Source organism: Macaca nemestrina, chromosome 10, assembly GCF_043159975.1.
Source record: "Macaca nemestrina isolate mMacNem1 chromosome 10, mMacNem.hap1, whole genome shotgun sequence".
Lineage (NCBI taxonomy): Eukaryota > Metazoa > Chordata > Mammalia > Primates > Cercopithecidae > Macaca > Macaca nemestrina.
In genome coordinates this window covers 6,351,478-6,378,639 of record NC_092134.1, presented here as the reverse complement: position 1 = coordinate 6,378,639, position 27,162 = coordinate 6,351,478, and the positions used below count along the sequence as shown (strand labels likewise).

At 40.3% G+C, this 27,162-nt stretch overlaps 1 long non-coding RNA gene across 1 annotated transcript; it reads right to left on the bottom strand.

The window, feature by feature from the left end:
- Nucleotides 1-1,815: 1,815 nt before the first annotated feature.
- LOC139356606 (uncharacterized) lies at nt 1,816-9,118 on the bottom strand. Its single transcript, XR_011608684.1, has 3 exons — nt 6,925-9,118; nt 6,184-6,346; nt 1,816-2,630 (listed from the first exon to the last, which is right to left on the bottom strand). It is a non-coding gene; the product is annotated as an uncharacterized lncRNA (long non-coding RNA).
- Nucleotides 9,119-27,162: the final 18,044 nt, after the last annotated feature.

Below are 27,162 nucleotides of genomic sequence, written 5' to 3'. Positions count from 1 at the left end.
GATACTTTACTGCAACCAAGAAAAAATTGCACGGTAATACAGTGCAGTGTATTTTCCAAACTCTTGATTGCACTAGAAGTTGGGAGGTGGGAAGCGGTCTGAGGAGCATGGTGTGACGGGAGGCAGTATGAGGTGGGGATGGAGGGCAACAGTGTAGAGTAAGCAGAGGATCCTAAGTGTAACCTCAGGTCTACCACTATGAATTGTGTCATACTCATGGAATGTCTTGACCTCTTTAGTCCAAGTTGCCTAGTCTGATCATTGGAAATAGTAACAGTATAATCTACAGGTTACTCATTCATTTCGTATATATTCACTGAACTTTCATGGGGTAAGCAAGAGTTGCTGATTTGTTGCTTATCATTCTTCACTTTACTTCGGGTAACTGCATCCCACTTGCCCATAAGCACGTCTGCTTTTCCCCCAATCTCAGCCCTTGTTATTCTAGCAAAACCGATTACATCTCTAACTCAGTGTAATGTGGGTCACATAGTCCAAGCCTGATCCAATCAAGACAGAGCAATTTTCTGGCCAGTGAGAAAATGGTTCTGAGAGGGACACAGGATCCAGTCAGACATGCAGTCATAATTTTGCTGAAAATTTTGGAAGAGTCTAACTTTATTCTCACTGGTTCTAAACATGGAGAGGATGTAAGTGCTTTTCAAAGTGCAAATATGATCCCCATTGTTCCCTTGCAACAATCCCTTTGATGTCTTCCTACATTTTTTAAGATGCCAAGTGGTGCAATGACACCAAATGCTCTGGTGCTGCAGTGCTTACCTCGATCCTCCTTTCCCTTTTGCAGAAGTGGTCCAGGTTCATGGGGCCTAAAGCACATACAGTATCAGGGCTTCTTTAAGGAAAAGGGTTCAAGGTCACCCATTCAGAAAACAGTCCCAAGTATTTTCCAAGGGATTAAAAACAGATTTTTAAGATGTGGGGTGTGTGTGTGTGTGTGTGTGTGTGTGTGTGTGTGTGTGTGTATCTATATGTATACATATCTTATATATATTATGTATAATATTGCACACACAATAGAATATTATTCAGTCCTAAAAAGGAAAGAGATTCTGACACTTGCTACAACATGGGTGAACCTTGAGGATATTATGGTAAGTAAAATAAACCATACACACAAAGATGAACATTAGATGATTTCACTGATATGAGGTAGCTAGGATGGGCAAATTCATAGAGACAGAAGTAGAATGGTGGCTGCCAGGTGCTGGGGTAGGTAAAATGGAGAGTTATTGCTTAATGGGGACAGAATTTGTTTTGCAAGTTCATAAAGATCCGGAGGTGCATGGTAGTAATGACTGCATAGCAATGAAAATCTATTTAATGTCACCCAACTATACACTTAAAAATGGTTAAGATGGTAAATTTTTATGTTGCATGTATTTTACCACAAATAAAATTAAAAATAAAAAAGCATATTGTGGTGATGATTCACCCAGATAGTCTCAAAAGATTCTAAGCAAGGGGTTGGGGGCATTTTATCAGCTTCCAGGTGATTCTACCCTTGAACATTTGCGCTGCATCTGTATAAATGTCTTTTTTGAGTTAGGGTCTTGCTCTGTTGCCCAGGTTGGAGTGCAGTGGTGTGATCATGGCTCACTGAAGCCTGGACTCAAGTGAGCCTCCCACCTCACCCTCTCGAGTAGCTGGGATTACAAGCATGCACCTCCAGGCCTGGCTATTTTACATTTTCTACAGAGACAGGGTCTCATTAGCAAGTGAGACCCTGTCTCAACCTCCCGAAGTGCTAGAATGGTAGGCATGAGCCACCACACCCAGGTGCACAGATTTATTTTTATTGCTCACACAAATTAGGCTCCCTCAACAAGATGGAAAATATTAAAGAAGAGTTAGGAGACAGAAATGATAAATGAAGTTTAATGTAGCCAATTCGAGTCCCAGAGGAGAGAATATATACATAGAAAGAGAAGCAGCATCTGATGAGATGATGGGAGATAAATTTTCGAGGACTAATGAGAGACCCAAATCCAAAGATTCAGGAAGCACAATACATACCAACTAGGATAAATAACTTTAAAAATTGCAAACTCCCATAGCCTAGTGAACCTGCAGACCATTAAAAACAGAGAGAAAGGCAGATTATCTATGGAAGAATCACAGCTGAACTAAAAGATTTCTCAACAGCAGCATTTGGAAGCCAGAAGACAGGGTAAGACATCTTCTAATTTCTCGGAGAAAATAACTGTTGCCGAAAATGTGTAATCTTCTAACAACAAGGGTAAAATAAATATTTTAAATTAAGACAAACAAAAGAAAAAAGCAAATTAGGCTCTCTCCAGCACGCCTTGCAGCATGCTGACCCTTGTCTTGGAAGTTCTTCACTCTCCCATTCATCTGGTCATGCCTCATGTCCTCTGCGAAGGCTTTGTTCATCTCCCCTGCTGGACGAAGTCCACCTATCAGAGGCTGTCAAGGACCTGTGCCTGTTCCTCCTTTGTCCTGCCTGGGTTGTTGATCAGCTGTCTCCTCTCTGTTTCTGCTCCTGAATGGTGAAGGCCATCAGGTGGTTCCACTCTGTGTTTTTGCCCAGCTCTTTATTTACAGTGCTCAGCACAGTACGTGTCACTTAGGATGTTCTGAATAGATATTACCTGAGTAGAAGGAAGGAAGCAGAAAAGGGAGGTGGGCGGGAGGAGCAAGCACTTGTGTCTTGGTTACAAAAGAAAGGTGGAAGATGTTAAAAGCCCTGGAAGCATTCTCACTCAATGTTTGAAGCATAATCAGATCTAAAACAAGATAATGGCAAGAGGCAGAAGCTCTTGAGACTATGGGCCTTCTCCTGTAATTTTACACAAAATCGTTAGTCCCCAGGGAGTGGAGTTTGTGTTTAAAGATCCTTTTCATTTGTGGATGCTCATGCATTGTTGTGGGTGTGATTCTGTGAAGAATGTACTTGAGAAGTTTCAGCACTCCTTTCTTAGTCAGTGCTAACTTAACCTCCTGGGGAGTACTTACAGAAATGACTGCAAGTACAGTAACAGGGAACAGAAAGCCAGAGACTAAATAAATGTACTTGGATGTGCATCAGAAAACTCAAGTGTAGAAACTACACATTGCTCATGTTGGTTATTTATAGTCTTAACTTTGATTTCTGCAAAGTGGATTTGATACATCTTCTCCACTACTTCAAGCACAGTCCAGCTCCTGTGACTTTCTTGTCCATCCATGGTTTTATTCTCACCTCAGTCTACTTAGCATTTATTTTTATTGTCACCTGACCATAAAAACGTTTATTTGAACAAGACAAAATTCTGAAGTTTGTTGCATCAAAGGGCAGATCAACTTCCAAGTTTGAATTACTATTTGCTTGTGGAAAACGAAGAGCTCGATGTAAGAATATGATGTAATTGTTAAATATTTATTCTCTGGTCATGGTCAAATTGCATTATAATTTGTGGAACAACACAAAATGAGTAGCAATGTAAATAAACTCACTAACAAATGTCACACAAAAGAGGAATTGAGGTTGTAATTATTTTTAGCAACTTCTTGGAAACCATTAAGCTGTGGTTTTGAGATGGAGATCCAGGCATTGCGCAGTTCCTTCACCCATAAGCCTTTTGGACAGATCCCAGCTGAAATACACTGAAGTAGAAGGGATATTGATTTCCATGAGTTCTGGGAAGGCGGTAAAGTCTGAGAGATATTGGAAGTAGGGTTGGATTATGCAAGCTGCAGAGCTCTGGATTCAGATCTTCAGTTTCAGTCTTACCAGCTGGGAGGCCCCGGGGTAAGCTAACATCATGGATCCTCCCTTTCCTCATCACCAGGCTCTAGATCACAATTGTATCTTTTGCACAGTGTTGAGAAAATTAGACCGTCTGTGCAAATTAGCAGAAAAGTGTGTTTCATGTGGTGCTACAATAATTTTGGCCACTGTTTTCAGTAACATCGTGCATATTGTAACCATTTTTTCTAAAGCTATAAAACCCTTATGGATTCTATCCTATATAAATGGGGATTTGCATATTAGAGGGAGTTCTTTTACCTGAAAGTGTTTAAAAATAATGTTATTTGTGCCAATACTATTGGGAGGATTCAGGCCACTTGTTATTAAAAGCAGAAAGTTTGGCATTTTCCAACACTCCTGACACCTCCTCATGGTCCCCTGGGTGGCCTCCAAGAATGCTTTACTTCACCACAGTTTTCTGAGGCCAACTCAACTTCCTTAGGGTTTCAGCTATTTTTTTTTATGTCCTCTTAGGTATACAGAGAGTTAGTCTGGAAATACTACAATCCATGGATGAGCTGGGCCCCTAAGCAAGACTGCTCCTGGAGAAAGGTATTATCGCGCAATCAGCCCTCCCCTCAATTAAGAGCGGGCTCGCTTACAAGTAATAGTGGTGGGGGACAAAAATCTATTAGCAAAATAAAGCAGCTAACAAACTTCTACTAGACCCTGTGGTTAACTTTTTTCCATGTGTTCAAAATTGAGAGCTGATTGCAATATCACTTTTAATCAGTAGAACAGATTACATGGCCACACAATTACAAAAATTGTGCAATTGCTGATATCAAGAAAGTTATCCTTGTAGTCACGGTCAGAGCTTAGCAAAAACTGCACTTTCTTAAATACACTATTCTTAAAATAGATGAAGGCAGAATCTCCAACATTGAGGGGTGATGGGAAAGTACCTGTAAGCCAAAAGTGACAAGTGTGCTGCTTCAAAGCAGAGAGGAAAATGATTTCCTTCTGATTCTGTCATCCAGCCATCCACTGGGTAGGAGAAAGAAATGGTGCTTGTTTTTCTCAAAGACTCCTTCAAGTGTAGTCTCTGGGTCTCCATGGGGGATGGCTTTTACCTGCCTCCATTTGCTGTTCATACATTCAAGAAATATTTATTGGATAATAACTATGTAGCATGGAGGGTATTCACAAGACCAGGAAAAAACCAACAAGCAAAACATTGACAAGAATAATGCTGTAGTTATCTGCAAAGTATTATAGGAGCAGAGATGAGGAGTGACTAACCTTGTCCAGGAAGAGAGGACAAGGAAGAAGTGATATCTAAGCTGGGTTTGCACCCAGAGAAGGCAAATGGATTTAATCCTAGCTCCCAGATCTTGGTGTCTGAAGCGTTGTGTTGGGAACGTCTGTGAGGCTGGGCTGCGGGCCTGGGACAGAGGTACTCTTGACTCTTGATGTCTACCACAAACCAATACCTGTGAGTGGCATGGAAGGGCTGTATCCTGCCCCAAATTTAGCAGCTTGGCCTCAACCACATCACTATGCTTTATGTTTGTTTCTGAGAAGTAAGAATTAGATATAAACACATTTTTTTCCACCGCCTTCTCATAATAATCAGTGCTCTTTCCAACATTTTCTATCCTCCCCTGGCCTTCTTTACATAAATAAGTCCAAGAACTCCATGAATGTTTACTCAGTTCAGCGTTGCCAGCCCTGGATACTTGACGTTAGTGATTGTAAGCTGGAGTGTTGTTGGCTAAATACGATTCAAAGATGTAATACATTTTGCCCCACAAAGGTTTTCTTTTTCTCTGTGTGTGTGAGAGAAGGGGAATTTGATACTTTTTTTTTTTTTAGTCAGACTTATGACTTCTCTTCACAACTCAATTTTCAATTTCAAAGGGAGACGGGGTATTCAGGGAAGTCATCTCCTAAGAAGTAACATACAATGTAAATCCTGTGATTTAAAAAGTCAGTCATGTGAATCAGATCTAAGGCAGAGGTGAGCAAACTCATATGTAAAGAGCTAGACGGCGCAAATGCTTGGCTTTGCCAGGCATGCAGTCTTTGTCATAATGACTTTGTAGTGCAAAAACAGCCATAGACAATACTTGGGTGATTGAGTGTAGATTTATTCCAATAAAGCTTTATTTACAAAAACAGTCCAATGGGCATATACAGCTCATGGGCCGAAGTTTGCCAACCCTTGACTTAGGGGAAGAGTCATCCAGATAAAGAAATCAAAGGGTGAAAATCCCTGAGGTGGAAAAACAATTTGTAAGTTTAAGTGAAAGAAAGAAAAAAAGATTTCATTATTTATCAAGAATAAAATCAGAGGAGATTAGGATATGAGAGAACGTGCTCGTCTGTCCCTTAGATTTGCCAGCTAAGTGGGAGAGAAGTTATACTGAAATCAGTTCTAAGGTACATGCAATTCTATATATATTTTAACTTACTTGTCCTGGCACCAACACTCATTGATATCCATGGAATTAATTATTAAGAGATTCAAAGCTGTTTTATTGTGCATTCCATCAAATGTAGTCCAGTCATTCTAAACATCAACATGTAGTTATCTTCCACGTCTCTAAGGCAATGCACAAATGCCTAAATTTCTTTCTGGATTATAATAGTAAAAAAGAATGAATATAGTTTGCAGACAAATATCTCATATATAAAGGAAGCAATAGATATTGTTGAATCATAGCACCTTTTTATAAGGTACAATTATCTGAAAAATATTAAAATATATTTGGAATTCTTTACATCTCTGGCCAGATATTTGGATAACTGAGACATACCAATTTATTATAAAGAGTTAATGTGAAAAGGGCGATTTCACTACAGTATTTTCATCTGCCTTAGCAGAGGATGATGAAGACAAGATAACTTAGCAATCATGTAGCCTAGCATTTCCAAAGTCAAGGAATATCGAAAAGCTCTGGCAACGTGAGTATGAACACGGCATTAAATATATTGAATTAAATAGTGAGAACACCACTGCCTTTTTCATCCCTTTTTAAAATTATTTTGATTATACTCTGTGAAAAATCTCAGTTTTGTACAGCCATGTTTTAACATGGGCTTATCTCCTTTTTTGCAAAGAGAATTCTGATCTCCAGCTCAGAGCCCTCAGCAGACACAGCATCCATAAGACACTGATTAACTTTGGTTTGTTTTTGTATCTTCCCAGTTACCTTCTACGCAGGGTTTGCTCTTCCCCAAACTCTCCACTCTTCTGCATCCTGCCCTCTGTCCTGGGAGGCTGTCCTGAATGGACAACATCACTGGGCTTTCAGGCTCTCTGGCTCCCGGCTGGGCTAGCTCAATCCCCCGGGGAAGGCTGAGGGAGGGAAGAAAGTGACGTCAAGGCAATTTTCCTCTTGACTTTCTCCATTGGAGGTCACTGCAAGCTGGCTCTGTCCCTTGGGTGCTGATCTACCTGATTTCCTCTTCCCATTTCTAGTAAACTATCCCACCCCCTCACCCTTGTAGACCTAAGGAAGTGTTCCCTAAACCCCATCCAGATCTGTATCACCTGTAAATCCACCCACCTTGGCTCCTGTAGAAATCTAAATAGTGCAACCTCTATTTATGTTGATTTATATCACTTACCTATGAACAGCCACGATGGAAATGTTCCTTTTAAAATAAATATTTAAGTTTTCAGAGTGATCCACTTTCTTTTTTGAGACAGGGTCTCACTCTGTCACCCAGGCTGGAGTGCAGTGGTGTGAACACCATTTGCTGTAGCTTCAACATCTTGAGCTCAAGCCATCCTCTGCCTTCAGTCCCCCAAGTAGCTAAGGCTACAGGCACGTACTACCATGCACAGCTAGTTATTTATGTTTTTGTAGCCATAGGGTCCCCCTGTATTGCCCAGGCTGGTCTCTAACTCCTGAGATCAAGTGATCCTCCCATCTAGGCCTCCCAAAGTGCTAGGATTACAGGCATGAGCTACTGCACCTAGTCAATCCACTTTCAATATTAGATAGCAATTCAAGTCATACCAAAATATGCTAGAAAATTATGAAGATGATTTATGGCTGACTGTATTTGTCCAGCCTTGGGTTTTTTGTTTTGTTTTGTTTTGTTTTTTGTATTGGTTGGTGTTTTAGTTTGTGATTTTACATTTAACCGAACTGGAGAGGGGAAGGGATGTGCTCAAGGTCACCAGGAACATAATTGGTTGTATGTCAAAGCCATAGCTGGAACCCACATTTGCATAGTTGTCTGGCCATGGTTGCCTTTATCATACCACATGGCCATATCCCAGCATTAATGATATGGGCTGAACAGGCAGACACTATCACCAAACAGGGGATAGTAAATTCTACAAATTGGCACTGGAGGTGTTTATGGAACCTTAATATATGCAGCTTTGCAAAGCTGAATGGAGTCCAGTTGTCTTGGATGGTATGAACAAATATCTACTGTGTTCCCAGATAGACTAGTATCAGATATATCTACCCAGGGCAAATATATGTTCTATTTCCCAGGTGCACTCAAGGCGACACAGAAAGTAGGCAGCTAGCCCAAAGTCACACTTCACAGAAATACAAGGCAACAATCAAAAGTTAGAGTAGCCTCAGGCGATAAGAAAAGCAACCAAGAACTTCTGTCTGCTCATAGAAGATAATTCAAAGATAATGTGTGGGCAAAAATAGCACTGTTAATATGAGTCATCTATGTCAAACCCCAGAAAATGGGGACAATTATGGTACTCCTTATCCTCCACCTCCTCATGAAACTGCAAGAACAGTCTCTCTTTTTCCACTCTTAGAAAAAGTATCTGTCATAAGATGACGTAGTGGGTACCCATAGTTTGCAGGCTAACATGTTTATGAATTAGCTACTAAAATTTTAAAATGGGAGATTTTACATCAAAATCTAGATTTCCAGACTCTCTCGAAGTCTTAAAATTTGAGTCTAGATTCCGACATGACCATCAGCCAGGACAGGTATTAATCTTCCACCTTCACCTTAGGTGGTAAATGTTTTCTACCTGATAGACTCACCACACGGGAGGGTTTATATTCAGTTGGAAAAGAGAGAGAGACACACACATACTGACTGGACCCTCCTTGCATTTCAGTTTTTTTGTTTTTTAATTTTAAAGAATAGTATTTTATTGAATGAGTTCTGTTCACAGAAAAATAAGCTTTAATCTACAATGAATGCCAGATTATACAGCAGAAAGCAATTTTTTTAGTTTTCCACACTGATAGAAAGGTTCTTACTAAATGAAAAAAGCCATACAATTATATTCCCAAATATAGTACTCTGTCTCAAAACATTCCACATGATTATTCACAATACTAATACAATTAGATCAGTCATTCAGTCAGATTAAAGTATAACAGTAATGAAAAAATGCAAAATCTAACATAAGTTACATTAAAACCTTTGTTACATCAAATCAAAAATGCAAATTTCTTACTAAATACAGAAAAATGGTAAAATATATAGTGACTTAAAATATTACATTAATGGTACAGAATAAGAAAGTGGTAAACTCCAAAAATCTGCAGGCATATCTGCAAACTTCAGACTTCAGAGTAGAATCTGACCACCCAAACATTAACGTAGCATTTGTCTAATTTTTTTTGTTTTGTTTTTGAGATGGAGTCCCACTCCATCACCCAGGCTGGAGCGCGGTGGTGACATCCCCGCCCACCGCAACCCCGCCTCCTAGGCTCAAGCGACTCTCCCGCCCCAGCCATTAGAGCAGCTGGAACCACAGGCACGCACCACCACGCCCAGTCATCCTTGCATTTCGTTAGAGTCAGGGTTTCAGCAGGTTGGCCAGGCTGGCCTCCAACTCCTGACCCCAGATGATCTGCCTGCCCCAGCCTCCCAAAGCACTGGGATTACGGGCGTGAGGCACTGTGCCCGGTGCTATTTGTCTAATTTGAAGATACAATTGTCCCTTGCTATCCATGGGGTTTTGCTTTCACGCCCCCCTAGGACCTGAGGATGCTTAAGTCCCTCAGAAAAAAATCACATAAGGCCAGGTGCAGTGGTTCACGCCTGTAATCCTAGCACTTTGTGAGGCCGAGGCAAGCAGACCACCCGAGTTCAGGAGTTCGAGACCAGCCTGGCCAACACCGTGAAACTAGTTTCCACTAAAAAATACAAAAATTAGCTGGGCGTGGTGGTGGGCACCTGCAATCCCAGTCACTCGGTTGCCTGAGGCTCGAGAACTATCCGATCCAGGAGGTGGAGGCTGCAGTGAGCTGAGACGGTGCCATTGCACTCCATCCTGGGCAACAGAGCGAGACTCTGTTTTTTTTTTTAAAAAAAAAAGACAAGTTATTTGCAGAAAACGTATACACATCTTCATCACATACTTTATGCTGAGACAAGGTCTTGCACTGTCACCCAGGCTGGAGTGCAGTGCCATGATCATAGCTCAATGCAGCCTCTGCCTCCCAGACTCAAGCGATCCTCCCACCTCAGCCTCCAGAGTGGCCGGGACCACAGGCACACACCACTGTGCCCAGCCAATCTTTGTATTCTTTGTAGAGATGGGGCTCACTCTGTCACCAGGCTGCAGTGCAGTGGCACGATCTCAGCTCACTGCAATCTCTCCTCCTGGGTTCAAGCAATTCTCCTGCCTCAGCCTCCTAAGTAGCTGGGATTACAACTCTTCCCATTTAACTGAATGAACCACTCCTTTTTTAAAAAAATCACCACTTTTTTTTTTTTTTGAGATGGAGTCTCGCTCTATCGCCAGGCTGGAGTGCAGTGGCGTGATCTCGGCTCACTGCAACCTCTGCCTCCTGGGTTCAAGCAATTCTCCTGCCTCAGCCTCCTGAGTAGCTGGGATTACAGGCATGCGCCACTACACTCAGCTAATTTTTGTATTTTTAGTAGAGACGGGGTTTCACTATGCTGGCCAGGATTGTCTTGATCTCCTGACCTCGTGATGTGCCTGCCTGGGCCTCCCAAAGTACTGGGATTACAAGCGTGAGCCACCACTCCTGGCTGCATTTCAGTTTGAGTATCCGAAGAAAAAGGAAGGTATGAAATTGTTACTGACAATTGCAAATTCTTGAAGATTTTGTATTTCTCAGCCCAAGTTTGTGGGGCAACAGCAGGTGAAGAGCCAGCTTCTCTCTGAGTTCCTGTTTCAAATGCTCCCTACACATTTCCTTCTTGAAAATATTGTATTAGATCAATGCATTTTTGAAACCCTGTTACCGAAAATCGTATCACTTTTCTTAAACCAACTTGGTTTCTCTTACCTGGGTGAACCTAATACAATTTCCCTGTACATCTGTCAAGTTAATCCATTTGCCGTCATCTTGTATTTTGAGTCAAAGCTAATACATATACTAATCTTTAATTTATAACATGAATTTCATTAGATCAGGTGGGTTTAAAAGAAAGGCTTTATTTTGATCCCAAGATGTATTCTGTGAGCACCACTTAATATCACATGTGTTCAGTGAGTTGAATAAATTTAGCTGCTCTGCTTGCTGCCTGTCTTACTAAATACACTCAGAGCTTTAATGCTACTAGGTGTTCCCAAATTTTTGCTGAACAAAATATTTCAAAAGGAAATATTTAGGTCAGTTTGTTGAAGTAAACTTTACTCTGAAAACTTGGTTACAGAGTGGTTCAAACTTTCTGTTTTTAAATGATTGCACCCTTTTTTCAAAAATACTGTAGTCCTGTCCTCGCAATTAAATGAAGGATGGGTAATAGGAATTGCATTTGCAATTAGTGCTGTTTAAGCTGTAATTATTACATTATGACGCATTTACTCCCCCAAATATGATTTGTTTCATAAACACATTGCTCTTTTTATAAAGAATCGGGTTTGGAGGCTGAATTGCAGGGGGATCTAATGCCTGGGAATTTCCCCAGTTAGGAGATATTTTTTCTAACCAGTTAACTCATGCACAAGTCAAGCTCTTTGCTGGGGCAGGTGGGCCTCGCCACATTTCTCCATGCACACATTTTCTCTGGAACCATCATTTCTGTACATTTTTGGTTTGTTTGTTCGTTTGTTTGAGGACCGGGGAAGACAGCAGGTATTTTGAAATCCCATACCACTTGTAGGGGATCCTGGCCTTATCTTCCTCAGCTTCTACCACAGGTGCAAGCAGTGGGGCAGAGCCTACATATACCTCTGAGTTGAGATTTCAGGCCCCAGGCCCAGTGTTAAAAGCTCACCACGCTCTGCATCTCTTGCTATTGTAGTGACTGGTAAGTTTATTTCCTTAAGAAAGCAAATGGCAGCTGGACATGGTGGCTTACGCCTGTCCATGGTGGCTAATCCCAACATTTTGGGAGGCCAAGGTGGGTGGATCACCTGAGGTCAGGAGTTTGAGCCCAGACTGACCAACAAGGTGAAACCCCGTCTCTACTAAAACTACAAAAATTCGCCGGGTGTGGTGGCGTGCGCCTGTAGCCCCAGCTACTCAGGAGGCTGAGACAGGAGAATTGCTTGAATCTGGGAGGCGGAGGTTGCAGTGAGCTGAGATTGCGCCACTGCACTCTGGCCTGGCCTGAGTAACGGAGCGAGACTCTGTCTCAAAAAAAAAAAAAAAAAAAAAGAACGCAAAGAGCAAATCCATCTTTCCATCTTCCCAGCTTCCACAACTACTCAGTGTCCTACAATTGTCTCTACGGATAGCTTAGGGTTTGCCTTGAGATTAAGGGAGGAGACCACCCCTCATATTGTCTTATGCCCAATTTCTGCCTCCAAAGAAAGAAGAAGTAAAAACTAAAAGGCAGAAATGAAATCCACAGGCAGACAGCCCGGCACCGCACCCTGGGCCTGGTAGTTAATGATTGACCCCTGACCTAATTGGTTATGTTATCTATAGATTACAGACATTGTATAGAAAAGCACTGTGAAAATCTCTGTCCTGTTCTGTTCCATTCTAATTACCGGTGCATGCAGTCCCCAGTCATATAACCCCTGCTTGCTCAATTGATCACGACCCTCTCACACGGACCGCCTTAGAGTTGTGAGCCCATAAAAGGGACAGGAATTGCTCACACGGGGAGCTCGGTTGTTGGAGACGTGAGTCTTGCCGAAGCTCCCAGTCGAATAAAGCCCTTCGTTCTTTAACTCAGTGTCTGAGGGGTTTTGTCTGTGGCTTGTCCTGCTACAAAATGAAGATGATAAAGCAGCTCCAGGAGTAATTTAAGGCCCTTACAATTGGCATCAATGAAGAGGGAGATCCTCAACATCTACACATGGGAGTACTTAGGATTTTATGAGTCATACGGAATTCACTGAATATAAGGTAACAATAGAATTGTATGTGATAGTGTGCTTTGTATGTGTATGTGAGCAAGTATGTGTGTTCAACCGTGTTATGAGTGGAAATTTAAACCTGACCTGTCGGGTCAAGTATCTGTTTTGCACTTACTAATCAAGGGCAGCTACTTAAGCTCTTTGTGCCTCAGTTGTCCTATTTGCAGAACAGGGATAATAAGAGGATTTACATTATAAAGTCATTGTGGGAATCTAATAAGTGCCTGGCCCCTAGAAAATGCTCAGTGAATGTTGATTACAATGGTAACTATTACTCTGGTTGAAAATGTCGAGATCAGTTAAAATGCTTTCTTTTTGAAAATTTCTAGGCCTCAGTTTCCCCTTCTTTAAATAGCAATGATAACACATTCTAGGATAACTGCTAGGATTATATGCATTAGTACACTACAAATGCTCAAAGAGTCGTGGTAGCATACTAATTTCCAGGATGAACTCTAAAGCTGATATGGCTCCAGCGCCTAATACCTGTATGACTTTGCTCAGCCCACCTGATCTTTTTAGTTTCTGTCTCCTCATCTGTAAAAATGGAGATAACAATAGTACTTACTTCTTGGGGATATGGTAAGGATTAAATATCTCAAGGCAAGTAGAGAATTTAGAATGGTAACTGCTAAGCAGTGGGTGTTACGTAGATGCCGGATATAGTTATCTGTGGGTAACACCTGATTACCTTCTTACTGCGCTCACAGTAGACTATGGGTCCTCTTGCTGCCTGTGCTGAGCCACATGGTTTGAAGGGCCTCATCTGTACAGTGTCACTTGGATTCCCATCCCCTCCTTCAGCTACCCCTATGTCACTATCATTTCATACAGGGCCTTCGAGATACAGCCAACAGCTTGTAAGATAGTGTTATATGTCTCCCGGCAAGGATTAAAAACTGTCCCACTGATACTTAAAAGCAAGTATGTTTAGCTCTCTGAGCAGTTTAGGGCATGGCATGATATGGAGAAAAATGTTCAACTTCACAATAATAGGTTTCTTGCATTTTTTAAAAGCGCAATTGAATCCCACCTTGCACTCATGTGTACTTGCACTCATGTGTACAGCCACTGGCTTGACAGCACAGCAACTCCCAGGCAGGGTGGAGAGTTCGCATGGCCTGAGTTCAATAGTGGTGAGTCTTTGGGGAGGTTCATTGACCACTTAAGCCTTAGCCTTCACCTATAAAAGATGGGTAACGAAGTGTCTCTGTGAGGAAAAAAAAAGTAAATACATAGATAAGCATCTAGGATACAACAAGTACTCAATGAGACAACAGTAAAATCCTGGCAAAATGGCTACATGCTTAGCAGATACTGTGTGCACACACACTTTTACAAAAGCATGATGGACTAAAATTGGAATTTTAAACTGTTTTATATGAAAATTCAGTTACGGCCAGGTGTGGTGGCTCACGCCTATAATCCCAGCACTTTGGGAGGTCGAGTCAGGTGGATCACCTGAGGTCAGGAGTTGAAGACCAGCCTGGACAGCATGGTGAAACCCCGTCTCTACTAAAAATACTAAAATTAGCTGAGTGTGGTGGTGTGCACCTGTAATCCCAGCTACTAGGGGGTGCTGAGGCAGGAAAATAATTTGAACCCGGGAGGCAGAGGTTGCAGTAAGTTGAGATCGCGCCACTGCACTCCAGCCTGGGCAACAGAGCAAGACCCTGTCTCAAAAAAAAAAAAAAAAAAAATTAAAACCAAATTAAGTTGCCTAACATATCATTTCCCAATCTTTTACATAATTGTTCGTGTTTTCTGAGAATCACTGTATATCTGATGTTATTGTAAATATACTAAAATTTTTATGCAGCCCTCACTAAATATCTATGAGGTGATATTTTCTTTATTATCCCCATTTAGTAGAGGTGGAAGCTGAGAAAGGGAGGTAAAATATTGTGCATAAGACCAGGCAATGACAGACCCAGGATTTAAATTCAGGCAGTTTGCCTGCTGAAAAGCAGCTCAGCATCGGAGAAATTACAATTTCACAGTAACATTTCCCCTAGAGCTTTAGATAGTATAAAAACATTAAAGCAGACCATCAAGGTTTCATTAAAAAGCACATTTCATATATCTCAAATTGTCTTGACCTGATCTTCCTACACTCAGTGTAGAAAGCAGTAACACTTGCTTATTATTTTCTACCGTTATTATTTTTGTCTCTTCCTTCACATATATTTTGCAAAAATATTCATTTGACTCTGGGAACTGAGATCCCCTCAGCGAGAGGGGCAAATGTCCCACATGGTGAAGCTCTTACCTAGTGTATTTTGGCCAGTCCAGGGTTAACCCAACTTTCTCTCTCTATATATCATTCACTCGTTAGTAGTAAAGGTTTCCTAATGACTGTACAGGCAACTCCGAAATTTTAGTGGCATCAGCGGTTTTCCAAAACACAGATGTATTTCTTCTTCAAATCACAGTACAAAATGTATTGAGTGGTGAAGAGGCTCTGTTCCGCACTTTTTTAAGAGACCCAGATTCTTTCCACATTTAAGTTAAAGACTGAGGTCACTCCACATTGAAGAAAATACATCATGGAATCACCTTACGAGATTTATGGTTGGACTCATAATTTTGATTGGTCAGAACTCAGTCACATAACCCCATGCTAAAATTATTGTCCTGGGCCAGAACTCAGTCACATGACCCCCACTCACATCATTTTCATTGGTCAGAACTCAGTCACATGACCCCCAATTCACATCATTTTATTGGCCAGAACTGAATCACATGACCCCAACCCAAACTCAAGACAGGATGGGAAAATTAGTCAAAGGCAAAGCCCTAGAAAGAAAATTAAGTGGGTTGGTGAGTACACTGTGTGATCCTTGCCATTACCTAGACTAACGGTCTTGAGCTTGTTAGTTCGCTTTCTCAGCCAGGAGTTACTATGCTTTCCATGCCCCTGCTGAGCATTGTCATTCAGGGAAATGGCGGAAATGTTCCCTCAGTCTGTCAACATTGCCTATTTCAGAGGCCAGGGAGGTCTGACCTCTATGTGCTCAGTTGCAGCTGGCCCTGGAGAAAAGTTGCAAGTATCAGAACGTTAAAATAAAAGACCTTTCTGCAGGAAATGAGCCTTTTCAAACCCTGACGTTGCTTCGTACTTCGACAAACAGGAGAAATGCAGCCTAAAAATTAATTTGCTGAATTTCATGTGCGGGGAGTTGGTCCTTTCTTCCAAAGTTAGTCCCACCAATGGGATAAAGCAGCAGCATTTTGTAAACCGAATCTAATCTTCGGCCACACATCTGGAAGTGCGAACTTCCATCAAGTTTCTCATGATTATCAGATGCTAATAACGGCACAGGCACAAGAAGAAAGTTATATTTAGAAGCACAGTTACCTGGAAAAGTAATTCTCCTCTGAGCTGGATGATTCTGAGTGAATTTGATGCCAAATATTTTCACACCTCCAACACACAAACTTAATCTTCAGTCCATCTATAAATAAAATCAGAAGTAAAGTGTATGCTGATGAGAGTTTTATGTTCTTGAGTTTTCTTTTCTAAAACTTAGGTAGCAAAGAATTCTGTCTAATCCTCAGTCAATGGCACAGAAATATTGGTTCGTGCATGGTTGTCTCTTAAACTTTTCCCATCTCTATCCTTATCTCCGTCTCCACTAAATTCTCCTGCACTGCCTTCCCGATCCCATCTAACTGATTGATTTATGGCCTTGGGTGACATCTGTGAAAAATATATGGTAATGGTTTGTGTACACATGCATCTTAAATTCACATCCTATTGCGCTGTAGAGTTTACGTTTCTTGATTTTCTTCATTCAGCACTATGCTTTGGAGAGCTCTCAAGGGTGCTGTTGGTTTCCGTAGTTCATTGCCACTGTGAGTTTTAACTGATAGAGCTCTATCTTCCTGCTCCCATTCGTAAATACACATCACAAGAGTAGTCTGTGTCCACTAAATTCAAGTAATTTCTCAGTCCACTGGGTTAAGATAAATTTCCATTGCTTAAAATGTGGCCTTAGTAGAGACAAACGCTCCATTTGACCGCTTATTTTTAACTAATATTTCAAAGTTATTGAAATGAAACATTCAAGATCCATTTTTCCTAGGCGTTTAAGTTCAACTTGCAAACTTCAATATTGTATGTATAAAGCTAACACATTTTACAATTTAAGCTAAATTAAACTTTTTCAAATATTTTAAACTGCATTATAAATTTAACGTTTTATTTTAAAGCTATTAAGATGCTACATTACAAAAACTATGTAAGTACTTAAATAATACTAATAAATGTAATATATTAAACTTTGAAATAGAGTGATCTGACGTTCTGTTAAACATGCTAATATTGTTTAAACTTAAATGCCTTTTTAAGTCTTTCAACTTAAAATCACAAGCCTATATTTTTTTCTAAGTCATATTTTTAAATTTAGACCACAAGGCTAATCTGTCACCTCAGTGTGCCAAATTTAAATATTTCAAATATTTAAATACAAAATATTTACAATTCCATCTGTAGCTTAACACTAAAGTATTACCAGAGGATTGATTCACTTCAATATCTTGATTCTTTTTTTTTTTTTTTTTTTTGAGACGGGGTCTCGCTCTGTCACCCAGGCTGGAGTGCAGTGGCCGGATCTCAGCTCACTGCAAGCTCCGCCTCCCGGGTTCACGCCATTCTCCTGCCTCAGCCTCCCGAGTAGCTGGGACTACAGGCGCCCACCACCTCGCCCGGCTAGTTTTTTGTATTTTTTAGTAGAGACGGGGTTTCACCGGGTTAGCCAGGATGGTCTCGATCTCCTGACCTTGTGATCCACCCGTCTCGGCCTCCCAAAGTGCTGGGATTACAGGCTTGAGCCACCGCGCCCGGCCTTGATTCTTATTTCTAAACCTTCCTAGTATGAAATGCCCACTGAAGAAAGAGCTTTACTCTCTCCAGCAATCAGAGCCAATTGCCCAAGTGAGTGGGGAGTTTTTGTCCCATAGTGATCAAGTGTCTTTACTTGGTGGGGCGTGATTACTTGTTGACCAGAAATGTTCAAATAAGAAACAATCTGAAACTGCAAATATCGCAGAGGTTATTCTCACCACCCAGAGGGACTCCTTGAGGTTTTTCCAGCATCTTTATGTCAAGCTGGGATCTGAGTCCATGCCCTCCAGGGACCAGACATCTAGATTCAAGTTACAAAGTAGCCAAAGGTGATTTGATAATGAACTCTCCCATGCAGGATGCCTCCGCATAATTGGTATCACCAAAACTATTTAGTCCTTCTTTCTGTCCTGAATTATTTTCCCATCTTGCCTGTCTATTAACACCTGTGGTTAGAGCCTGCATATTTGTTTTGTTCCAGTCCTTCTAGTTGTTTTCTTCTAGTTCAATAATTTTTTTTAGCATCTGAGGCACTTCATAAAGATGACCCCAGCAATTGTTATTCCTAAAACTAGCAGCTTAGAAAATAATTTTTAAGCTTTGATCATCTGTTACTAGCTTTGTTATGTTTATTGATTTAAATAGCAGACTTTAAAATTTAGTATGGCTGGCTCTTTTTAATGTTAAAATACCAGATAAGACAAAAATAATGTATACAAATTCAATTATTGTAAAACATCTTACTACTATACTTTCTTCTTAATATATTCTAAAATATCAACACAATAGACTCTTCATTTTTTCATTATTTTACTAATTTGTTACTATAAATACACACATATACATAATTTAAAACTGTCAATGATTATGATTAATAAAAAAACACTAGATTTTAATAGAATGTGAAATATCGATGTGTAATAAATATCCCCTACATATTAAAAATAATTAAAATACATATCTATATATGTATATAATGTTGCATTTAATACTGGTAATCATAATATTACATATTATAATAATGTCAGTACTAGCTCAGTGCTTTTCACGGATAACCTATTGCAATTATCTATAATAATCATTTTTTTGTTGTTTCTGTTTTTGGTACTCGAGATCATTAAAATGAATCCAATTAAATCATTTTAACTCAGTGTTAAACTGTTTTCTGCCTTTTTTAATGTCATGCTGAGTTAAAAAAAATTTTTTTTAAGCATCCTTGCTTGCTTTCTGGCAACATTTGAAAATTATAACCTCTTCTGTTTACTTTGTTGTCTGTTTGTTGTCTCAGGATTTAGAATCAACAGCCAACTCCCACATGCCTCCTGGATTTCTTCAGTATGGAATTGGTGTTGCAGGTCAACATCTTGGTAATATGGGTAGTGATGGCTGGCAAGCAGCTTCTATTCTTGGCTCATTTTTAGATTCTGATCTGGAGAAATTAACATATATCTTTATGGTCATGAATTTAACTCGCGGTTTCAAATTCAGTGTATTATGTGGCCATCATTAATGCTTCTCAAGATGCCAAGATTTCTCAACCTCTAAGACTTTCTTCTGTCTTATTGACTCTTCAGCTCCTTGCTGGGTATACTCCCTGGGTCGGTTATTTATGTTATGAGGTTTCCGAATATTTTGGTTTTCTTTCTTCAGCCCATTGTTTTCCTGGGGGGACTACTCCCATAGTGGTTGTTCCTGCTCTCCTGGCTTGAACTACTGACTGTAAGCTCTTAACTGCCAAGTCTTTACCCTCAGAACTCGTACCAGAGATTCCGACTCACATCACCACCTACCAACCAAGTAACTCCACTTGGATTTCCACAGACACCCAAAGGATCTCATTATCTTCTAAAATGTGTTCCTCTTTGGTCTTGTCATCATGCCTTTTCTCTCTTAGTCAAAGATGCTACCATCTCAAGTCACCTAAGATGGAGTTAATGTCTATCTTAGGGGGTTAATGGGGTTAATGTCACTCCTCATCTCTATCCAACCCTAAAACCAGCCTTCTCAGTTTGCACCCCCAAAATATTTCTTCCAGAGCCCTTAAATAATCCCAGTATGTAATATATTAAACTTTGAAATAGAGTGATCTCAGGTTCTGTTAAACATGCTAATTTTTTTTTTTTTTTTTGAGATGGAGTCTTGCTCTGTCGCCCAGGCTGGAGTACAGTGGCCGGATCTCAGCTCACTGCAAGCTCCGCCTCCCAGGTTTACACCATTGTCCTGCCTCAGCCTCCCGAGTAGCTGGGACTACAGGCGCCCGCCACCTCGCCCGGCTAGTTTTTTGTATTTTTTTAGTAGAGATGGGGTTTCACTGTGTTAGCCAGGATGGTCTCGATCTCCTGACCTCGTGATCCACCCGTCTCAGCCTCCCAAAGTGCTGGGATTACAGGCTTGAGCCACTGTGCCCGGCCAACATGCTAATATTTTTTAAACTTAAATGCCTTTTTCCTTTTTCCATCACCACTACTGTAGCTCAGATCCTCATGGATCATTACCTGGACTAGTGCAGTAGACTCCTAAGTGATCTTGCATCAAGATCACTTCAAGTCAAGCCTCTCTCCTAATCCCTCTCTATGTTTCAGCCACAGGTTTATTTCCAAAACATTAGTATATTCATTTCACTCTTATGATTAATTTGAGTAACTCTGTGAAACCCTGTTTGTTTCTCTGAGTAAAGTTCATCCTCAGTGTTGTGTTATACAAGGCTCTTTATATCATGATTAACACGGTAAGATACTTAATCATGAAACTTAATGTGTCTGCATCCCACTCCCTAGACTTCAAGAAGAAGGACAGAAATTGCATATTTTTGAAAAGGCTAATCTAATGTACAGCTGGGTTTGTGATCCACTTATAACCCCTGGAAACCACTAACCTGTTCTCCATAATTTTGTCATTTCTGGAATATCACACAAGTAAAATCACACAGTATGTAACTCTATGGGATTGGCTTTTTATTTTCCTCTCAGCATAATTCATTCGTGTTTTTTTTTTTTTTTTTTTTGTTTACCAATAGTACATTCTTTGTTATTGCCAAGCAGCATTCCTACATATGAATGTATCATAGCTTATATAGCCATTAACTCATTGAAGGACATGTGAGTTGTTTCCACAATTTGGCTATTATGAATAAAGCTTCTATAAGCATTTGTGTACAAGTTGTTGTGTGAACATCAGTGTTCATTTCTCTGGGATAAAGGTCCAAATATACAATGGCTAGATCATATGGTAGTTGTGTGTTTAGCTATAAAAAGAAGCTGAGAGTTTTGGAGATTAAGTGAGAAAATCCACATAAAGAATCTCTAACAAAACACTGAATAAAATATGCCTATCATTATTGATGTTACCATTAGTGTTAATAAGAGAAATACCAACAGTGAGGACCTACACTTGGTTGTTCAAGGCATGCTATGAGGGCATTGATTGTCACCTGGTGACAGCTTGCTTTGGTCATTTGCTGTTCCCTTTCAGGTGAACCAAAGTTGTGATTACTTCATTTTCAATTATAAATAGAAAAAAAATCAACCAATCAACCAGGCAAACTAACAAAAAAAAGAATCAACTGACTATTATGTAACTCAGTGATTGAAAATATTAAGGAACAGTTGTGAATGGTTGTGCTTTGAATACCTGTTAGAAACATGGGTTCCTAAGGTGTGCCATCTCTTAAAACTCATATTTAGTTGACTAGTTGCTTAAATACCCAAGACTAAAGATAGGTGGGTCAATAGATTGAATAACCAATATGTGTTTACTTGCTTTTGTTAAGTTTTCAGATTCAATGGTTGGATCCTCCTTCTGTGTTTCTTCAACATAGTAAAGATGAGTTAGCCTTTACCCCAGGTCATGGATGATGGTATTAAAGTGAAAGTTGATGCTATTACAAGATATAATTATATGTATTACAGCATGTATAGATAAGCGAGGATTGATAATTATATTAGTATATAATTATCATAATCTAGAATATGATTACTCTTGGGGAGACCAAAGACAGAGCCAAATTAAGCATTACTTAAAATGTTATGAAATCAAATAGTTTTTTTAAAAAAAGCAACAATAAGTAACACTCACCCAACACTTGGGATGGAGGGGCCTTCCCTACTAGTCTTGCTGATCTGGTAATTAAGCAAGAGGAAATATATTTATTTTGGATCTTGTAGCAGAGTCTCTCCAGGCTCATGATCCACCCACCTTTCTGTTCTCCTCTCTCATAGCACTCTTTCCACTGCCCATCCTCAACCCTCACCCCCAGGGAGAAAATCCTTTGCTAGTCTTCAGATCAGGACACTCAGTAACTACATTTTCCCTTCTGACCTCAGTCTGGGGCTTTAATCATAAACCAATGGAACAAAACAGGGGGTTGGGTGAGAAAGACACAAAAGGAAATAAAACAAAAACAAATATAAGTTGGTGGAATCTTTTTAAAGACTCCAAGATGAGAGTATTATTATTTATACTTATTTATGGGTGTGATAAGGACTGAACTAGGTTGATCAATTTTGTGTTTTGACTCTCAGGTTTTAAAGAGAAATGGCTGTCGGTTTCTCAATTCCCAGTGAGGTAACTTGCTAGGGAAGAAAGGTTATTTCTCCGAAACTGGATCTGTCAGCAAGTGTGTTCAGTTGTGTAGAATTCTTTACATTGTACAATACAAAATGCTGTTCTATACCAGGAAACATGACTGTCTCTCTCTTCTGAATAATGTACTTTTCTTCTTAGCAGAAGTAAGGCGTTATCATTGACTGCATGTTTCTGAGGATAGCGCGCCAGAGCCTGTGGGTTGCTGTGGGCAGCAGTAAAGAATACTGCAGTGCTTTTCAACTATATTCTTAGATCTTCTTTTTCTCTCCCCCACCCTCAGCCTCTCACCTAAAGTAAACTCTTTTCCAAAACAGTAATTGAACAAGCAAATAAAATGCCAAGGCACCTAAGTCAACGCTTTTCCAAAACAATCATTGAGCAAGCAAACAAAATGTCAAGGTTATGATAACAGCAGCTTTTGAAAATTGTGTAAGAAACACAATCAACCCTCCTTTTCCACGATCAGGGAGCAATTTCCCGTAATTTTCTCAGTACTTGAGGTTTAGCCATTTTGAAAAATCTTTTTTAAAATGAAAAGAAGGAGGCAGCAGGGACATTCAGAGAGGGAGGCTGAACAAGAGGCACCCCAGGCTTTCTCTGGGCCAAGGAAATCGGCATTTGCTTCCCTGCTTCCCATTCTACAACTCTAGCTCTATGATTTTTGCATTAAACTACTTTCTTCTCCAGTTCAGTCCAGAGGACGGAGAACATTCACTATTGAGCTTAAGATAAAATTAAAAATTCACAGATATACATTCCGAGGAGAGAGAGAGATTGAGAGAGAGAGAGAAAACAATTCTTTATAAACCTTGGAATTTTGCCATATTCTATTCCGTTAGAATTGTCTTCAGGGAGAGCCTCAGGGGTAAGACAGAAAAAAATACTTGCTTCTTCACGAAAACTAAGAATTAACTTTTTCTTAGCTCCACAGCCTCTCTTCCTCAGCATCTCTCTGTGTTAAGCATATTTTTGACCCATGTTTGTCATATAACATGGTTCCTAAAAATAACGTCACAGTTATGCAAACAGCACATAGTGATCCATTTGCACCCTACAGGGAAACTGGTTTCCGCTGGGTCTATTGAGTAATGTTAACTAGATTTTGTTTTCATTTTCACATTCTCTTTCAATCCCAAACCTGGCATAAGGTGTCCTTTCATCAGTCCTTCCACCTTGTCCAGGATATTGTTTCTATCTGTATCTTATAGAGGAAGGAATATGTCTAATCTCAACGAGCTGGTGTATGCTAGGGCATCCTGTGTGATTTGTCCTTCCTGTCTCCTAGAATAGTAATACACACACACACACACACACACACTTTGTTTCCTCTCTTTCTGCATGAAACACACACTTCTGGCCAGCAGGCCTCACACTGTTTTTTGGAGCAGTGGTGATGAGCAGGCCCAAAGGCCTGACACCCCTGGCATCTGGGTTCCCCATGTCTACTCTACAGGCACAAGTTTCACTGCGAAGGCTGGGTGTAAAAGCTGTTTTCTCTTGGCCTATGGCTGTCATGGGAATCTGGCTTAAGAAGGTCTACCCTGGCTGGGCGTGGTGGCTCATGCCTGTAATCCCAATATTTTGGGAGGCTTAGGTGGGTGGATTGCTTGAAGTCAGGAGTTTGAGACCAGCCTGGCCAACATGGTGAAATCCCATCTCTACTAAAAATACAAAAATTAGCCGAGTGTGGTGGTACACCCTATAGTACCAGCTACTCGGGAGGCTGAGACAGAGAGAATTGCTTGAGCCTAAGAGGTAGAGGTTGCAGTTAGCCAAAACAACTGAAATGTGGTTCAATAAGTTAATGGCTATACAAACTATGATACATTCATAGGTAGGAATACTGCTTGGCAATAAGAAAGAATATACCATTGGTAAACACAAAAAACCTGGATAAATTATGCTGAGTGAAAAAATAAAGTAAATCCCATAAAGTTATATACTGTATGTTTTTATTTATGTGATACTCCAGAAATGACAAAATTATGGAGAACAGATTAGTGGTTTTGAGGGGTTATAAGTGGATCACAAACCCAGCTGTACATTAGAATAACCTTTTCAAAAATATGCAATTTCTGTCCTTCTTAAAGCCTAGGGAATGGGAGGCAGACACATTAAGATTCATGATTAAGCATCTCATTGCTTTAATCATGATATGAAGAGCCTTGTACAACACAAAAGCCGAGATCGTGCCACTGCACTTTAGCCTGGGTGGCAGAGTGGGATTCTGTCCGCTCCTCCCAAAAAGAGGAAAAGGTCTACCCTGCAAGAGGAGAAGAGAGAGCTAGTGGCTTGGGCCTTTGGGGTGCACATGAGAATTGGGGGCCCACAGTGTCTGGTGAAAGTAGAGGAGGCAGGAGGCCTTTTCCTTCTCATATGGCGGTTGAGCGGTGGGGTGCTACTGCCAGCCATCCCAGAACACGTGTTGGGCTCTCAAGACTCAGGGATGCAGCTTTCCAGGTGTCCAATACCAGTTACCAGGCAGCAGAGAGTGATGGAGACTGTAAAGACGCAAGAAAAGAGGGAAATAGACATCACAGAGAAAAAAAGAAAGAAACGCGACATCACAGAGAGGCTAAAATTAGCACCAAACCACCACCTTCAGACTCCCTGTGAGGGAACAATTCTTGTTCTTATGGCTGAGCCAAACTTGCTTAGAGTTTCTATGATTATGATTGAAACATCCTACATAATAAGTGTGTATTTTGTTTGTTTGTTTGTTTGTGTTTGTCTTAACCATGGAAGTAAAACATTCTCATTCTTAAAATTTTAAGAAAAATAGAAAACTAGAAAAAGAAAAAATCACCTGTAAGTTTACAATTACTCGGCTGTCTGGGTTTTTAACCCTCATCTCTAATTCCATTTCTCAGGACCAAAGCAAGGAGCACACATTGAATTCAGTGTCTCCCCTCCGTCTTTCCTTTGATCCTTCAAATTTCAAATGAGAACAACTGTACCTTTAAGTAAATGCAAAGCCTTAGGTTTAAAATCCCTCTTTCGATGAATGCCCTTCTGTAAGGGGCCATGCTCCTGCTGCTCTTGGCATTGGAAAGGCATCCACGAGCTGCCCTCAGGATGAATAGGAAGCATATTGGAATGCCGCTGATCTTTCTTAGGTGAGAAGCTAAAACCTGCTTATTTACACTTACAGAAAGTCACTTGTTTGTTTTCTTTCAGGCTCAAGTCACTTTGGAGGATTGGCATCCTGAGGCAGCCACATTCTAACAGTGAGATAATCTAGTCACAATGACAGACAAATCTTCAGAAACCTAAAATCACCGTGCACTAAGATTTGATTCTGAAGAGCAATTGATGAACAAGGTAAAGCTCTTTGAGCGCCTGCTCTGGCCACACAAAGGGACCAGCCTTGGTGCTGATAAGGGAGTGCTTGCAAGTCAATGAGGGTGGTAATTAAGTGGTCTTTCAGAAAGTTTGCATACTCACTGAATATATAAATTTTGAATATTATTTGAATTTTGAATATTGGAGTTTAAAAGGAGATAAATAACCTAACGTGAAAAAATACATGCATTGACTTTAAGACTACTTTTAATGTCAACCATTTGTAAACACAAGGCTAAAATAAGCCATGCAACCCTTTATTTTCAGGCACTATTATAAAAATGGGGCTCAGCTTGACAAAACCTTGAAGGGTACTATTGTGAGGTTTTAAAAAATGTGTTTGTATGTGAGTTGTTGGATGTTTAGGTATGCACATCTGTGCTCCGTAAGGATGGATGGTGCTTATTTGTTTTAATGCCCTTACAGAGCATTGACACAGTTAGAAGGGAAAGAAGCACATTTGACCAGGATGCACCCATGTTAATAGTAGAATTTTCTTTATCTCTACATGATATTGGGGCAGTGGCAATCAAAGTTAAAAAATCAGTGTCTCACTCTCTTTGAAACAGATCTTCCTTGTGATCTAAGCAATTAATTTATTACTTTAAGTAACATAGCTCTATTTATATTTATTTCTGTACATTCTAAGCAAAAACAAAAAAGTATTCCTGTATATTATAGCTGAGGAATTGTTTAAATCTAAGTAGCTACAATGGTCAATTATGCTACCTTTATGTGGTTACGTGAGTTTGGGGAGTGCAGCAGTCACCAAAGGCAAACTTATACAGAAGTAACAAATAACCCCTAAGTCACAATGGCCTAACATACACTGGAAAGGGCTGTCACCACGTCTTGTGGGTGTCCCTATAACTAATCCCAAGTCTGATGTTGATTATCAGGACTCAAGAAGTGAACACATCAGTAACAATGACCAGATATTTCAGAGTGTGGTCTCTTTCAAAAGTCATCTCCAGACTCTTCACATGAAACTGTAAGATTCTTGCGATTATGGGGAGGATGTCACTTTGGGGAGGAAGGATACAAATATGAATGCAAGGACAAAGATGTATAGAAAATGAAATCTTCCTTACATCATATAGTTCAATTGACATTTGCAGTTCAGTCTTCATGATACAAGGTAGGCAGACATCCTGAGACCTGCTCTGGGCCAGAGTACTTGAAAATCCGGAGTCCAGAAAGGTCCTGGGGTCTTATGAGTGGGGCTGCTGCTGCTTCTTCCTTCTCATTTCACTGAGGTTCTTATTGTATTTTCATACTTCTCTTGGTATGGGGCAATGGTTATGAAACAAATATGTTTTATGAGGTGATAAACCACGATTGATCTAGGGTTTCTTCACCCAGATCAATTGTTTTAAACTATGGCTGGAC